Source organism: Dermacentor andersoni, chromosome 8, assembly GCF_023375885.2.
Source record: "Dermacentor andersoni chromosome 8, qqDerAnde1_hic_scaffold, whole genome shotgun sequence".
Taxonomy (NCBI): domain Eukaryota; kingdom Metazoa; phylum Arthropoda; class Arachnida; order Ixodida; family Ixodidae; genus Dermacentor; species Dermacentor andersoni.
Genome location: NC_092821.1, coordinates 117,919,554 through 117,934,075, shown reverse-complemented (window position 1 = coordinate 117,934,075; position 14,522 = coordinate 117,919,554). Strand labels below are relative to the sequence as shown.

General features: G+C 44.0%; 1 protein-coding gene and 1 non-coding gene across 9 annotated transcripts in view; both read left to right on the top strand.

Annotated features, from left to right (window-relative positions):
- Positions 1 to 14,522, top strand: part of LOC126529160 (uncharacterized) — an 89,650-nt gene that overhangs the window by 37,957 nt on the left and 37,171 nt on the right. The gene's annotated exons all lie outside the window — the stretch shown is intronic.
- On the top strand, positions 1,114 to 1,277 carry LOC126529499 (U1 spliceosomal RNA). The gene has a single exon (XR_007599237.1). It is a non-coding gene; the product is annotated as a U1 spliceosomal RNA (small nuclear RNA).

Genomic DNA, 14,522 nt, shown 5'->3' with positions numbered 1-14,522 from the left:
TTTTTTTCAGACGATCAATTTTGTCTTCAGTAAATCGAGGAAACCATAAGAAGACATTTGCATGTTTTTCAACCCGATAAGCTGCAGTTGACAAAGGCGGCTTTGGACTACGGCAGTTCAGTTCGTAAGGCCTTGGGTGACACGATGCTGCACACACAAATCTGGCCCGAGGGCGTGGAGGAAGGAAGGCGTAGGAGAAGCCCAGGCCAGCACGGACATGTTGGAGAAAGGGTGGCGGAACTGTCATGTGCTGTTATTCGCAAATGAGCACTGGGACTGGTACCCTAAACGTCACCGTTTCCATAGCAACTGCACTCCTGAAGCTCTCGCTGCTGCTCTCGGCCTATGAAAAGTGAGATAAGATTTTTCGGCCCGTATCTTTCTCGCAGCACATTCTGCTCGCGAGACAAGCTTACTTTGGAGCGGGGTGTGTAAGCTTGAAAGCAACAGAGACATTAAAGTACGGCGCGGGTCTTCGTCTTCTTCTTCAACCTTCAACAACGGAAAAACACAGGAGCGCGTCTGCTTCACTAAAACTGTTACAGGTGTGTCGTAGGCTTTATTCAGATGCGGGTCGGCAGCACACACTTCCGGCGGATCGTAGCAATGCATGTTCAAAGCTCGCGCCTATCTGCTCCGGCAAGCTGATTGGAGGCGCACAGGGAGATGGCACACCAACATGGCTGCATTTCCGGCTTCAAAAAGTTGATGTCTGGGCCTCTTCTATTTTGTTTCTTTCCTCCATGCCTGAGGGTTACTACCGGGCATCGTATCTTTTGCGGTTCGGTCTTCCGTTGGGAAAACACGGGGCGAGCACCATGGTGTGGTAAGCAGCTCCGCCACCAGTCAACGACGGGAAGCTTGACTGGTCCGCCATCGTCGAAAACGGCCTGTTTTAAGCAGCTGGATGAGGACTACTGACTTTTTTGCTGACTCTTTGGGCGAGTTACAATAAAAGGAAAGAAGGAGAGAGATAGAGAATTACACTTTTGCCATCTTAGTGACCAAACTGCATAAATGAACGGCGTAATTTTTATCCGGCAGCTCATCCCCCACGGGAACGATGTTGCCGCCTCCGCGGAGTGTGGAGGCCGCGCGAGACTATTCCTCGGCATACTTACCTGGTGCCGGGATTACCGTGATCAGCGAGGCGGTGTCCCCAGGGAGAGGCGCGGGCATTGCACTGCGCTCGTGCTGACCCCTGCCACTACCCCAAACTGGGGCAGATGGGGCATGCAATTTTTGGTAGTGGGGGACTGCGTTCGCGCTATCCCCCTACATCTGAATCCCAAAGAAAGAACTAATATGCTGCGTGTACCGTTCACTATGGAGTCGTGGCGGTTTTATTAAGTTGAAACCAGTGAGCACTCGAGCGATCTTTTCGCAACTGGGCTCGAGGTGTCGGTAGGCTGACTGAAAAACGTTCGTGTTCGAAGTACTTACAGTAGAGGAGTGCTTGCGTTTTCCCGACGGTACAGATTATTAGAAGGGGCAGTGCAGGCGGGCGGCGCTGCAACGGACGAAACGCTTGCACCCACTGCGATGCACCTGTACACTTGGGGACATGGAGGAAGGAAAAAGATAGAGGAGGCAGCGTTACATCACGCTGCCAGCCTTGGCAAGGGAGGGCACACCCTCCCCCGTCCTGCGCCACGCGAAGATAATCTTCATCCAAAGCCCAACAGACCACTTACACTCCAATACCTTCACCCAATCTTGCTATCCTCGTCTCTTGGAAAGCTTTTCGAGCATGTGGTATCAGTGAGGCTTACACAGCACATGGCAGCCCATGACATATCACAGCATGGTGGGATTCCGGCCCCATTTGTCCACGCAAGGTGCCATTTTGCAAATCACCCATGACATCTTCGACTCGCTCATTCCTGGCCACACCAAGCAAAGTCTTGGCTTTGGATTTATCCAAATCCTCTGATTGTGTTGAACATCATGTGATCACGACTGCACTCTCCGCAATTGTGTTGAACATCATGCCATCATGACTGCACTCTTCCCCACTGAATGTGGGTGCCCATATATGTACACCTACATTCACACCTTTCTCAGCATGCACGGCTGAGCTTCACTTCGGCCCGCTCACCATACTCTCTAAAAAGTGTCGACACCCCAGAAGGGCCCGTCCTCTCACCTTTCTTATTTAATATCGCTCTCATCCCCCTAGCGTGACAATTGGCAACCGTTCCTCACCTCAAACGTACTCTTTAGGCTGACAACATTGTGCTATGGACTACCGATGACAGTGATGGCGCCATACATGACACCATCCAAGCAGCCGCCAATCTGACCCACAACTATGCAGTTAGCATAGGACTCTCTTGTTACAACACAATCGAGGAACTTGTAGATGCACACTGCCAAGCACAGTACCTTTGTCTGACACAAACCAACACTGGCCTGCATTCCCTTGAAATCCGGATACCAGCAAATGATCCGACATTACGCCCCATATCAAGAGCCTTACACCATGAACTGCTCATTAGAGGGACACTAAAAGCACATCTTAAGTCAAGCTAAAGTAATAGATTAGTGCTCGAGAAACTCTAAGGTGTCAATATTATTGTGAACAGAGCCTTAATAAGCGAGAAATTGAGGTAAATGCAGGACATGATTAGAAACTTTGCTGGGACTTTCAAGTACTTGCCCGACGATGAAAGCACTCCTCAGTTAAATTCTGTCACTAGTACTCAACCACTCGTTGCAGAAAACATCCTTGTATTGTATTATAAGATAAAAGAAAGCGTTACTTGTCCAGTTCTAGTTTGTTTTTAGAAAAAAGAACTCCTTGAATTTACCCTTGACAATGACGTGGACGGTCGAATGGTTTCATTTTCACTTGACTCCGCGCCGCCCACACTTTCGTGTTTCAGTAGTTACATTATCACATAGTGCTGTGCTGGTTTTGCTGGCTCTCGAAACTCGCACGAACTGCAAGTAGCAGAGAATTTAACTTCCATATGATGTTGCGGGATGCCCAAATGGTCTACGCCACTTGACCAAAAAGCAGCTGCAGCGGTGAACCCACCGCTCTGTCTTGGCTTGGTACCACGTCTGTCGGGCTCCGTTTTACTCATAGAGTTAGTTTTACTCACCAACGACAGCAAAGGGCGGTGAAGGTGTATGCATCGTCACCACTCCCCAGGTTGGGCGGCGGGAGATGCGAATTTAGAAAAACGTACTCGGACCCTTCAGATGCAATTTGCTCGTAAACTAAGTCTTTTCATGGCACTAAACAAGCATTGCAAGGTTTCTGGAATGGTATTTAAACAGTCCACGTCGACTAAGTATTTTCCTTTAGTGTCCCTTTAAGCCGTTTGAGCTACAGCACTCCACCAATATTATGGCTCGGAACCGGCTGCCGTATGGGTAGACACAGCCTGCATGGGCGATGAAGCGGTCATTGCCATTGTGGATCACACACTCTGCCCCATTGGAACCCCATTGGAACACACGCACTGAGAATTATATGTAGCTGGTCTTCGAAACATTGAAAGTAAGTGTAAATTAAGCTGTTATATAGCACGTTCGTTCTCTCCTTGGCACACCTTTCAGCAGTGCATTATAGGTGGCACCTTGGATAAATACTGAAACTGCACTAATGAATAACATGAACAGCTGGACTTGTTGCTCCTGATGCGAACAGAAATGCTTGCATATTGAAGATGTCACATATGCCCACAGAACCTATTTATTCTGGAAAAGTCACTGAAATTCAGCTGTAGAAATCGATCATGCCACACCCACAAAGTAAACACGAATGAGCAGGAGAGGACTAGCACAAAAATGATGCCGGAAGCCAGATGGCAGCTTCACTGAAATGGCAAAGCACCTAATTTTTGTATTTATGGTGACCATGCCTTGGCAATCAGTTTAACAACCCAGTGAAAACACTACGGCCATAGGACATTCGAATCATGTCAGAAGTCCACGCTCCATTTCGTATACAAGCAGGACATCAGCTGGACATCAGTCTCGGATATCCTATTACGAATGTCTCAAGCATATCCCACATGGTCCTGTTACAGGTATTCTACCTTGAACGTCCGTCGGTTATGTCATACATGGACCATTTTTTTTTACATGCACGTGAATATTTGTCATACAACTGAAGCTATGTCTCAAGAGTTTCCTTATAAGAGAATTATATTTTCTTGCATGTTTCAATTACAACCTGAAGTTATTCCATCCGCAGCTTGTGTTAACACTGTACTACAAATTTTCTGACGCAGTTTACTTCAAAGACTTCAATTAGTTCCATAAGGCGATTGTGCTTGATGGAAGGCCTAGAGAAATGAGGAGTATGGTGCACTTCCCTACAAGTGCGTGCACGTGAAATGTGCACACAGTGTACCTGTTCTTGATGTGTGGGCATTCTGCCCATTACATCTGTCACATAGCGTGTGCTGTGACCGTAATTTACATTATGGCGAACCCTATCCAAAAGGCCTTGCTATACGTCTGTAAAATGTATGCAGCATGTCCACGTAATGTCCCTCACGGACATGCAACAGACGCCTGCAAGACACAGAAAGTGTGGCCAGACTATCATGTGTGGGACATTTGCAAGATGTATTCGTTGCATCCCAAGGATATCGATATGCTGGCAGCGGACGTCCATAGGATGCCCAAAGGGCACCATTGTTGTCACTGGGGAGGTACAGCATTTCACAAAAGGGGCACAAGCTCATGGTCTATGTAATCTGTAACTAAATGCTCACTATACAGGCATCACAGAGTATGGGGACACACACAAGAGCCAGTAGGGTGCAGAACATTGATACCTGGAATACTTTTTCACACTAATGCAACGACAGCATTAATTGCTATAGTAGTGGGCACAATGGTGCCCACTACTAAAGGCATCACAGAGTATGGGGACACACACAAGAGCCAGTAGGGCGCAGAACATTGATATCTGGAATACTTTTTCACACTATAACACAATGACAGCATTAATTGCTATAGTAGTGGGCACAAGAACAAATGAACTGCATTGCAAAAGTCCTGCTGCTTGCTTTGATTCAGCAAATCCTAGTCTTCGTAACAACGAAAGTAAGTTTACATTAGGCATTTACATTGTATGATTATTCTCTCCTTGGCAGATCTTTCAACAGCTAGCACAAAAGCTAGCACAGTAGAAGGGGTGATCTTTGAAAAGCAATTAATGAACAAAAGAGATGTAGATATTCTGGAAAATCTGCAAACCTAAGGTGTCAGCGCTGTTTGAAGAATCACCATCCGAAGAGCGAATGAAGAGATAAAAACTAGCCACATAGTGATCACATTCAACTGCAGAAGTCTTACAGAAAGAGTAAATGTGGCATATACCAGTTGTCCCATGAGGGCTTATGTCCCCACTCCAAAAAGATGCTTCAAATGTCAGCGGTACAGGCATGGCTTGCACTCCTGCCGAGGAAAAGTTACTTCTGCAAAATGTGCAGTGATTATCCAACTGAGAACTGCGACAAAATAGTTATGAAATGCCCCAATTGCAGTGGTCCCCATGCACTGTACTCGAGATATTGTGAAGCTTTCAAGAAAGAAAAGGAAATTATTCAGCTAAAAGTCAAAGAAAGTCTAAAATTCCAGAAGTACGCCGAAAACATGCTATGTTTTCAGGCTCGCATTATGCTGATGCACCTTGCTGGGGGGGGCATCCGGTGTCTACAAACTGCCACTACAACTTCACGGATCCGGCCTTGCCTCTCGCCCCCCACAAGCAGCAACCGGCTGCTCGAAAGGCCTCCACTTTCGAAGCGAGGCCCCCAAAGCCAACCAATGTGCCCCAAGCGGTTTTTATTGTAGAATGTGTTGCAGCATCTCCTGTCCCTGTGAACATCATCATCATCATCATCAGCCTGGTTACGCCCACTGCAGGGCAAAGGCCTCTCCCATGCTTCTCCAACTGCCCCGGTCATGTGCTAATTGTGGCCATGTTGACCCTCCAAACTTCCTAATCTCATCTGCCCACCTAACTTTCTGTCGCCCCCTGCTACGCTTCCCTTCCCTCGGAATCCAGTCCGTAACCCTTAATGACCATCTGTTATCTTCCCTCCTCATTACATGTCCTGCCCATGCCCATTTCTTTTTCTTGATTTCAACTAAGATGTCATTAACGCGCGTTTGTTCCCTCACCCAATCTGCTCTTTTCTTATCCCTTAATGTTACACCTATCATTCTTCTTTCCATAGCCCGTTGCGTCGTCCTCAATTTAAGTAGAACCCTTTTCGTAAGCCTCCAGGTTTCTGCCCCGTACGTGATTACTGGTAAGACACAGCTGTTATAAACTTTTCTCTTTAGGGATAATGGCAACCTGCTGTTCATGATCTCAGAATGCCTGCCAAACGCACCCCAGCCCATTCTTATTCTTCTGATTATTTCCGTCTCATGATCTGGATCAGCAGTCACTACCTGTCCTAAGTAGATGTATTCCCTTACCACTTCCAGTGCCTCGCTACCTATCGTAAACTGCTGTTCCCTTCCGAGACTGTTAAACATTACTTTAGTTTTCTGCAGATTAATTTTTAGTCCCACCCTTCTGCTTTGCCTCTCCAGGTCAGTGAGCATGCATTGCAGTTGGTCCCCTGAGTTACTAAGCAAGGCAATATCATCAGCGAAGCGCAAGTTACTAAGGTATTCTCCATTTACTCTTATCCCCGATTCTTCCCAATCCAGGTCTCTGAATACCTCCTGTAAACATGCTGTGAATAGCATTGGAGAGATCGTATCTCCCTGCCTGACGCCTTTCTTTATAGGGATTTTGTTGCTTTCTTTATGGAGGACTACAGTGGCTGTGGAGCCGCTATAGATATCTTTCAGTATTTTTACGTACGGCTCGTCTACACCCTGGTTCCGCAATGCCTCCATGACTGCTGAGGTTTCGACTGAATCAAACGCTTTCTCATAATCAATGAAAGCTACATATAGTGGTTGGTTATATTCCGCACATTTCTCTATCACCTGATTGATAGTGTGAATATGATCTATTGTTGAGCAGCCTTTACGGAATCCTGCCTGGTCCTTTGGTTGACGGAAGTCTAAGGTGTTCCTGATTCTATTTGCAATTACCTTAGTAAATACTTTGTAGGCAACGGACAGTAAGCTGATCGGTCTATAATTTTTCAAGTCTTTGGCATCCCCTTTCTTATGGATTAGGATTATGTTAGCGTTCTTCCAAGATTCCGGTACGCTCGAGGTCATGAGGCATTGTGTATACAGGGTGGCCAGTTTTTCTAGAACAATCTGCCCACCGTCCTTCAACAAATCTGCTGTTACCTGATCCTCCCCAGCTGCCTTCCCCCTTTGCATAGCTCCCAAGGCTTTCCTTACTTCTTCCGGCGTTACTTGTGGGATTTCGAATTCCTCTAGACTATTCTCTCTTCCATTATCATCGTGGGTTCCACTCGTACTGTATAAATCTCTATAGAACTCCTCAGCCACCTGAACTATCTCATCCATATTAGTAATGATATTGCCGGCTTTGTCTCTTAACGCATACATCTGATTCTTGCCAATTCCTAGTTTCTTCTTCTCTGCTTTTAGGCTTCCTCCGTTCCTGAGAGCTTGTTCAATTCTATCCATATTATACTTCCTTATGTCAGCTGTCTTACGCTTGTTGATTAACTTCGAAAGTTCTGCCAGTTCTATTCTGGCTGTAGGGTTAGAGGCTTTCATACATTGGCGTTTCTTGATCAGATCTTTCGTCTCCTGCGACAGCTTACTGGTATCCTGTCTAACAGAGTTACCGCCGACTTCTGTTGCACACTCCTTAATGATGCCCACAAGATTGTCGTTCATTGCTTCAACACTAAGGTCCTCTTCCTGAGTTAAAGCCGAATACCTGTTCTGTAGCTTGATCTGGAATTCCTCTATTTTCCCTCTTACCGCTAACTCATTGATCGGCTTCTTATGTACCAGTTTCTTCCGTTCCCTCCTCAAGTCTAGGCTAATTCGAGTTCTTACCATCCTGTGGTCACTGCAGCGCACCTTACCGAGCACGTCCACATCTTGTATGATGCCAGGGTTCGCGCAGAGTATGAAGTCTATTTCATTTCTAGTCTCGCCGTTCGGGCTCCTCCACGTCCACTTTCGGCTATCCCGCTTGCGGAAGAAGGTATTCATTATCCGCATACTATTCTGTTCCGCAAACTCTACTAATAACTCTCCCCTGCTATTCCTAGTGCCTATGCCGTATTCCCCCACTGCCTTGTCTCCAGCCTGCTTCTTGCCTACTTTGGCATTGAAATCGCCCATCAGTATAGTGTGTTTTGTTTTCACTCTACCCATCGCCGATTCCACGTCTTCATAGAAGCTTTCGACTTCCTGGTCATCATGACTGGATGTAGGAGCGTAGACCTGTACAACCTTCATTTTGTACCTCTTATTAAGTTTCAGAACAAGACATGCCACCCTCTCGTTAATGCTATAGAATTCCTGTATGTTACCAGCTATATTCTTATTAATCAGGAATCCGACTCCTAGTTCTCGTCTCTCCGCTAAGCCCCGGTAGCACAGGACGTGCCCGCTTCTGAGCACTGTATATGCTTCTTTTGGCCTCCTAACTTCACTGAGCCCTATTATATCCCATTTACTGCCTTCTAATTCTTCCAATAGCACTGCTAGACTCGCCTCACTAGATAACGTTCTAGCGTTAAACGTTGCCAGGTGAACAGTGTGCCACCAAAGAATGCAGTGCATTCAGGCAACCAGCTTGAATGCGTACCTTCAGTGTCCAAGGTTTCTGATGAAGCAGTGGTGGACACAACACCCAGTACACCGTGGACATCTGCTCCAAAACGTCCTGCTTTACCCACTGGTCGAGGGAAAGCAGGTCTCCAGCCAGTCGCTCCCGTGGGAAGGGCACATTACTAAATATGGCTTCCAGTTATATTTTTCGCGCAATACAGAAGTGAAATATACATCTTCCGTCATCTACTCCACGTTCAGCGTATCAGAAAGCAGCAGTGACGTTTCTAACACATAAGAAAAGAAAAATGGCTTTTATTGTTCGCTGGAACTGCTGTGGACTAATACGTAACTTAGGTGACGTAAAAGATATTTTAAATTGGTTCTCTTGTTCAGCTCTATGCATTCAGGAGACAAATTTGGGCTAGAGAAACATGAACTTTCTGAAACAATACAAGGTTGCCCGTTGAGACCGTGACACCACGGGTCGTCTTTCGGTTGGCGTTGCTGTTATTATACAATGTGGCACTACAGCACAAGAAATCCATTTAAAACTTGTTTCAAAGCAGTTGCAGTTAGTGTAGTGTCATTGAAAACGTTATCTGCTCCATATATGTCCCACCTCATACACAGGCATCTGTTAGAGACCTGGAGAAACTCATTGAACAACTTCCAGAACCTTTTTTATTGGTAGGCGATTTTAATGCTCATAGTTCCTTCTGGGGAGGTACGACAACAGACTCTAGAGGGCAAACTATAAAAGATTTTATGCTAACAAATAACATCTGCATTCTCAACACAAATAACCCAACATACTGCACACCAAGCAAGGGAAAAATGAGCTGGCTTGATTTAGCTCTGTGTTCTCCAAATCTTTACGGCCACCTTAATTGGGAAGTACATGACTATCCGTACGGAAGTGATCATCTGCCACGTCTTATATGTCTTGCACAACCAAATCCAGCACCTACTAAACCATGGCGGTGGAAACTACATCTCCTAGACTTGATACTATGTACAACACATGCTGCGTGAGAAAATAGAAGGAATATTGTAGCATAGGGGAAATTTACAGAATATTTACTATCTGTACTCTTCAAGTGGCATCGATGTCAATACCGGAAACGTCAAGGTTAGCGAGAGAAAAATCGGAAACTGTGGTGGACAGACGAATGCTGCACAGCGAAAAAAGAAGTAAAGCAAAGCTTGGGGCACCTTTAGGAGGTATTGAATGTACATCAACCTAGTAAACTTCAAACAAATGCAATATCAAACTTGTTACATCTGTAGAAGAGCGGAAAGAACCTTTTGGGAAAACTATGTATCTTCTATAAACAGCTCGATACCAACCAAAAAAGTATGGTAGGGTGTGTGGAAAATCAGCAGCGATTACACAGCCTACATAATGCCTCTGTTAACTCTTTCTGGTATTCAAACGACCCTCCAAGATCAGGCGGGCATCTTAGAAGGAACATTTTGCCCAAGTGTCAAGCTCATTGAACCACAATACCACTTTCCTATCCTACAAAATGATGACAGAAAAACAGAAGTTACCTACCAGAGGAGGTGTGAGGGAAGACTATAAGAGCCTATTTACTATAAGTTAACTATGGAACACACTTAGTATGAGCTGGTAAACAGCACCAGGTCTGGATAACATTCATTATGCAATGCTTCAACACTTATCTGAAGCCTCAGTAAATGCTTTACTCAAGTTGTTTAACAAGATGTGGGTTACAGGCACAATACCCCAAGCATGGAAGAAGGCTATAATTATCCCTGTCTTGAAAACAGGGAAACCACGTACTTTGCCTAGTAGCTACTGTCCAATAGCCCAGACAAATTGTGTGGCAAAATCATTTGAAAGCTTAGTAAATGTTAGGCTCATGTTCACCCTTGAGCACCATAACCTGCTAGATACGAACTAGTGTGGCATTTGAAAGACACAATCAACATTAGATCAATTAGTCCAATTAGAAAACACAATATGGTAGGCATTTATACATAAACAAGTGTCTAGCAGTCTTCTTTGATCTAGAAAAGGCCTAATACACTACCTGAAGGTTCGGAATCCTACGAAACTTGGTTGATATTGGAATAAAAGGCGGAACGTTGAACTGTTTAACTGACTTTCTCTCAAACTGCACCTTTCAGGTACGCATTGGCACGACCCTCTCATGTATTTTTACTCAGGAAAATGGTGTACCACAGGGTTGTATTTTAAGCACAACGCTCTTCATAGTAAACTGAATTCTGTCACAATAATAATACCCAGTTCTGTCAAGCATTCCATACATGTGGATGACATAGGAATTGCATGCCGCTCATCCAAGATTGAATCCTGTGAATGCTAGATATAGCTGACTATAAACAGACTGTCTGAATGGACAGACAAAAACGGCTTCCTGTTTTCGAATGAGAAAACAGGGGCTGTGTTATTTTCATGCAAATGAATACTCCAACCAGACCCTAATCAACGGCTAAATAAACATAATCTGCCTGTGAGAAAGGAACACAAATTTCTAGGTTTGGTTTTTTTGATAAGTCACTAAGTTTCATCCCACATATGAACTCATTGAAAGCAAAAGCAAATAAGACACTTAACATACTAAAGACCTGATCTCGAAAAATGCTGGGGCTCAGACAGAACACGCATCCTACACTTATACTGATCATTAGTTCGCAGTATTCTTGACTATAGTTCAGTTGTGTATGGATCAGCAAGGCCGCCATATCTTCGAAGACTAGATCCTGTACACAACCTTGCTCTCCGACTTGCCATGGGAGCATATAGAGCATCTCCAGTGGCTAGCCTGTATGTAGAAACTAATGAACCATCTCTAAATGACAGACATTGTTTGCTTTTGGGAACATATGCATTGGAAATCTGCACATTGCCTTCACACCCTTGTTTTACCACCATTACTCAATGCCAAGCAACAAACCTTTGCACCAACAGACCCTCTACTGTAAAGCCGTTTTGTCTCAGGTTTGAAGAAATATGTTGTAAATTAAATATCCCATGAGTATTTGTGTGCCGTGAAAAGACCCCAAGCATTACCTCCATGGTATAACCTGCATACTATCTGTCACTTCATGTTAACAAACTTCAAGAAGAGCGAAATGCTGCAGGAGCACTTGATCCAAGAGTTCTACACTGTGGAAGGAAAATATTGGGACTTCACAGAATTTCATACAGATGGATCCAAAATACACGAACACGTAGGCTGAGGAGTTATTGGAGTTGGGTGGGAAAAAAGTGTACATTTACCAAATCGCACTTCAATTTTCACTGCTGAACTTCTTACACTATACATAGTGGTAAACAAAGTAATAGAAGACAATGGCCATAACACAGTTATGTACAGTGATTATTTGAGCACACTTTAGTATTTAGCATCCAAAAATAACAAGTTACCAAGTTTAGGAGACATACTGAAAGCTATTAAAGAAGCAAGCAATAATGGGTAAGCTATAATATTCTGCAGGGTTCCAAGCCATGTCAGGATAAGCGGAAATGAAAAGGCAGATAAGTGTGCAGCTATGGCAAGAAATAATCCCATCGAATGCTTAGAGGTGCCGTCAACCGACTGCATGGTGGAATTTTGATGAGCACTGAATAAGCAATAACATTTAAGATGGGATGAAAATCAAAATCACAAGCTCTATGTTATAAAACCAGCACTTGGTGAATGGAAATCTTGCAGACACAAAGAACTCTTCATAGTAGTTTCGTGCCGACTTTGAATTGGACATACACACCTGACCCACAACTCTCTACTACATAGAGAACAACCAACTTGTGAGAATGGTGAGAAATTTTAACTGTAAATAATTTTCTGATCTCTTGTCCGAGACTAGAGTGGGAACGGAAGCAGCCTTTTCATTGCTTATGTGAAAAAAAGCCTGACATTTCACCCTGCATAGTTAATTGGGGATGACCCTCAAGTACAACTAAAGGATCTCATCAGGTTTCTAAAATCCAAACCAATACTACACAAACTTTAAGATCCCTTTGCTTTAATGCCTCGGTGGGAATGATTTAAAGAACATTTTTAATGACCTCTGAATTCGGTGTAAATCGATATCTTGCGTTTGGTGGAAGATAGCCTTAGTTGCTTTTGCGCCAGAAATCCGGACACAGCAACAACATTTTTCATCAATGGCAAGAGGAAGGAGAACGTAGGGGCCTGATTTTTGTTGGTCACCACAATGTGGAACCATGGAAAGCATAGGGGAAATTAAGTGCAGTGTTAATTTAAACGTGTAAATGATAAGCAAAAGGGAAATGAAAGTTGACAACTTGCCACTGGTGGAAGTCAAATCCACATCCTCTGCATTAAGCATGTGATTCTCTTACCAATTGAGCTATGACGGCGGCTATCTTCCTGGTAAATTTTTGTGGTATTTGTGTTTGTGTATCATATCTGTCCCCAAGAGCGTTAGGCAGCACTGCTTATGACCGTGGTGTGACACTCGTAGGTTGGCAGTATAAGTGGATACTCGCCAATGTTGTTTAAGGCTAGATACTCACTCATATTCATGTGCACTTAGACTCGTCAGCACTCACTCACATTCCTGCTCACTAACACTCGCTAGTATTACTAGTCGCTTCCATTCACACTTACTGGCACTACTCACGTTCATATGCGCATCAGCTCCCGCAGGCACTTTATCACTCATTCCATCACTCACGTCCACTCGCAATCAGTAACTCATTTTTATTTGTAATCACGTTAACGTGCACTCGCTGTGGTCCACTCAAATCGACTGGCACTCACTCCCTTCATACTTACGTCCATTCACAATGTTCATCACTCTCAAGTGCTCTGTCTCATGCCTGTGAAATCAGTGTTGAGGGATTATGAGTCGCTGTACTTATGAGTGAGAATACCGACCTATGGCGACATATTCTTTTAACCGCATACATAACATTATTTGTATATCACAGTTTGTGGGAGTATGTATTGCATGACCATGTATATCGTAATAAGCTTCTCTTGTCCAGTCAAATTGGTGCCTGGAGCACAGGGTGTGTAGCACTCCCGATTGGCATGAATGCACGAAAACTAATCTTTAATTAATCCACTTGTTTTTGTATAGTCACGTGTGATACTAGCACTTTCAGAACTGAAGAAAATTTATTTTGTTGCAGGCACCAGCATTTATGTAGAAAACAATGTAGTCGCATGACGAAAAAAGAGCAGCTAAATAAAATATAAGGCTACATGTAGACATCTCATAGTCATAAACACTACACAAGCCAATAAAAAAAGAAAGCAACTGACTATCCGTACAGTTACGGCCAACCTAAATTTAAATTACATGTGAAATAAAAGAAAATACATGTTAAGAGACAGCAATGTGCTGTCTGTTAGAAATAACATATTCTCATCTTGGTCAACACTGCCAGCTATGTAAGCGCATTGTGAAGTAAAAAAAAAAGCTTTCTATTTAGGAATGGTAATCAAGTGACTTTTAAAATCATGAAGGCCTTCCACAACCACCACTCAGGTGACCAATGTGTGAGCCAACCATCAATTGCACCAACAAAAAATAGATTTCTTTTTAAGTTCTTAACTCTATGTGTAATCAGTTGTCTCTTTACTGCCTTGTGTTGTGTTGATGACTATACCAGATGTCTACACGCGGCTATATATTTCATTAGACTGTTTTTTTTTGTCATGTGACTGCACTATTTATTGTTTAAATGCCTGGTGCCTGTGCTGAAATAACTTTTATTCAGTTGTGAGCGTGCTGCATTCTGATCATTTCTTTGCTTGTGTCATCATTCCTTTTGCATGCCATTCATAATGAATCCT